Below are 4054 nucleotides of genomic sequence, written 5' to 3' on the forward strand. Positions count from 1 at the left end.
GACATAAAGTAAAAGATAGGCCCTTCGCAGAGGGAAGCAGAGGTTGTCATGCGCTTTTAGGGTTGGATGCACAAAATCTTAATGCAAAAGAACGTCACTTTATATTGCCACTTGTATATGGAACTTTTATTATGCAGTCCTTCACTTTTATTGCTTCCATAACAAGATCGTATAAAGCTTATTTTCTTCACACTAATAGATCATACATATTTAGAGAGCAATTTTTATTGCTTGCACCGATGACTACTTACTTGAAGGATCTTACTCAATCCATAGGTAGGTATAGTGGACTCTCATGGCAAAACTGGGTTTAAGGATATTTGGAAGCACAAGTAGTATCTCTACTTGGTGCAAGGAATTTGGCTAGCGTGAGGGGGAATGCAAGCTCAACATGTTTGAATGATCCATGACAATATACTTTAACTCAGATGTGTGAAAACATAACCCATTACATTGTCTTCCTTGTCCAACATCAACTCTTTAGCATGTCATACTTAATGAGTGCTCACAATTATAAAAGATGTCTAAGATAGTATATTTATATGTGAAATCTCTCTTCCTTCAATATTCTTTCATGAATTGTTCAAATGACCAATACAATGCTTGCTAACCTTCAATAAATTTACAACCTCTACTTCTTAGATGTGAAGTCATTACTCCCCATGGGATAAGCAAATGAGACATATATAATTTCAGCTTTATGACATTGAACTCATTCAACCATTTACTCATAGGATATAAGTGAAGCACGCGAGTAAATGACAAACTACTCCAAAAAGATATAAGTGAAGATCAATGAGTAGCTAAATAATTACGTAACTATGTGAAGACTCTCTCTAATTTAAGAATTTCAGATCTTAAGTACTTTATTCGAATAACAAGCAAAGCGAAATCAAATGACATTGCAATGATAGCACAACTCATACTAACCGATAGTTGTTGAAGAAGAAAGGTGGGATGCCTAACGGGGCATCCCCAAGCTTAGATGCTTGAGACTTCTTGAAATATTATCTTGGGGTGCCTTGGGCATCCCCAAAGCTTGAACTTTTGTGTCTCCTTAATTCCTCTCATATCATTGTTTCTCTTTTTATCAAAAGCTTGATCCATACCAAACTCAACAAGAACTCGTGAGATAGGTTAGTATAAACCAATGCAAAACCTTATCATTTTCTACTGTAACAAATCACAAAAATTATTATTCAACATTGCATACTAAATGCCTCTGCATATTTAATACTCCTATCCTCAAATAGAATCATTAAACAAGCAAACATATGCAAACAATGCAAACATAACAGCAATCTGCAAAAACAGTATAGTCTGTAAAGAATGCAAGAGTATCAATACTTCCCTAAATCCAAAAATTATGAGAAAAATACTACGCTGTAGAATATTTATCATATCTCAATATGCAAAAAGTTTCAACATTATATAATTTTCTGAATTTTCTATGGAATTTTTGCAACAGCGGTAAACTTTCTGTTTTCAAACAGCAACATGTATACTAGCAAAATAAGCATGGTAAAGGCTATCCTTGACATTTTTATTGAAACTAAAGATGCAAAACATTATTCTAAATAACAGAAAGCAAATACTAACAAAAGAAAATGACGCTCCAAGCAAAACACATAACATGTGGCAAATAAAAATATAGCTCCAAGTAAAGTTACCGATGAACAAGGACGAAAGAGGGGATGCCATCCGGGGCATACCCAAGCTTAGGGTCTTGGTTGTCCTTTAATATTACCTTGGGGTGCCTTGGGCATCCCCAAGCTTAGGCTCTGGCCACTCCTTATTCCATAGTCCATTGAATCTTTACCCGAAACTTGAAAACTTCACAACACAAAACTCAACAGAAAACTCGTAAGCTCCGTTAGTATAAGAAAATAAAACCACCACTTAGGTACTGTAATTAACTCATTCTAAATTCATATTGGTGTTAAACCTACTGTATTCCAACTTATCTATGGTTCATACCTTCCGATACTACTCATAGATTCATCAAAATAAGCAAACAACACATAGAAAACAGAGTCTGTCAAAAACAGAACAGTCTGTAGTAATCTGTATCAAACGTATACTTCTAGAACTCCACAAATCCTACCAAATTAGGAAGTCCTAAGAAATTTTTTTACCAATCCATAGCAAAACGATTCATATCAGAATCACGTTTATGTGAATTAATAAAACTAATTTACTGGGTGCAAAAGTTTCCGATTTTCAGCAGGATCAACACAACCATCACCGTAAGCTATCCTAAAGGTCTTACTTGGCACTTTGTTGAAACAAAAGCTATAAGACATGATTACTTCAGTAGCATAATCATGTGAACACACAAAACCAGTAAGGGTAAATATTGGGTTGTCTCCCAACAAGCGCTTTTCTTTAATGCCTTTCTAGCTAGGCATGATGATGACGATGATGCTCACATAAAAGATAAGAATTGAAACATAACGGGAGCATCATGAAGCATATGAATAGCAAATTTAAGTCTAGCCCACTTCCTATGCATAGGCATTTTGTGAGCAAAAAACTTATGGGAACAAGGATCAACTAGCATAGGAAGGTAAAACAAGCATAGCTTCAAGAGTTTGAACACATAGAGAGGAAACTTGACATTATTGCAATTCCTACAAGCATATGTTCCTCCCTCATAATAATTTTCAGTAGCATCATGAATTAATTCAACAATATAACCAGCACCTAAAGCATTATTTTCATGATCTACAAGCATAGAAAATTTACTACTCTCCACATAAACAAATTTCTTCTCATTCGGAATAGTGGGAGTATCATAAGAGACTTGAACACTAAAAATTGTTTCCACATTAAAAGAGTAATGTTCAGAAAAAGGGTAATCATAATCATGACAAGTTTTATAAATATAATCATCACTACTTTTTATAGCATAAGTTTCATCACAATAATCATCATAAGTAGCAACTTCGTTCTCATCATAATCGATTGAAACCTCTCCCGATAGTGGAATCACTAAATAAAGTTGACACTCTTCCAAATCCACTTCCATATCCATCACAATAAAATTCAACACCCTCCAAAATAGTGGGACCACTACTTCCTAAAGTTGACACTCTTCCAAACCCACTTTCATCAATATAATCATCATAGGTAAGAGGCATGCTATCACAATAACAACTTTGCATATCAAAGCTTGGGATGCTAAAAATATCATCTTAATTAAAGGTAGCATCCCCAAGCTTGGGACAAACATTAATTGCAGCAAATATATTCTCAAATATTTTATCCTCATTAAACATAGCTTCCCCAAGATTGGGCCTTTTCGTATCATAAGCATAATCACTCTCATCATTAATAGTATGGATAGCACCAATAGTATAGCAATTATCATCATCATAATGAGTAGTAGGAGCAACATCATTTGGGAGGGATACCTTTCTACCTTTGTTGCTCCTTTTCGTTTTCTTCTTCACTTTATGTGTGGGTTCAACCTTCCTCTTTGAGCTCCTTATTGATGAGATTGGTTGAATAGAAAGCTCCTCCTCATTACCTGATTCATCATAAGAAATAATAGGAGGAGATTGGGAAGTCTCTTCCCTTTCATTAGTATTCTCTTCATCTTCTAATTGCTTTCTTTTCTTTAGGTGATTGGCAATATAAGTATTTTCAATGCAATTCACCGCACAAAACAAATAAATATCCTCTAATTCAATATCAAGGAAATGCTCAAGATTAAATTTTGGAATAAGCTTAGTTCCACGTTTCAATTCTACATAACCCAAAAGCAAACTAAGTTCATTGTAATGAGCAAGGGAGATCAAATCATCACAATTTTTGGACATGATTCGATCACGAAACAATTTGCATTGGAGATGTAAATGATCACGTTCATTGCAAAGTTCACAACGATAAAGATATCTTAAATTCTCAGCACTCTTATCTAGCCTTTCTTGGAACCCTTTAGTTCCTAAATACTTATGCCTCTTGCAATATCTATTTTCTCTATTTGGTGTGTCCATGCAAACCCAATGCTCTCCACAAAAATCGACATGCTTATAAGAGACATTTTCATCAT

The sequence above is a fragment of the Triticum dicoccoides genome, chromosome 4B (assembly GCF_002162155.2).
Source record: "Triticum dicoccoides isolate Atlit2015 ecotype Zavitan chromosome 4B, WEW_v2.0, whole genome shotgun sequence".
Taxonomy (NCBI): domain Eukaryota; kingdom Viridiplantae; phylum Streptophyta; class Magnoliopsida; order Poales; family Poaceae; genus Triticum; species Triticum dicoccoides.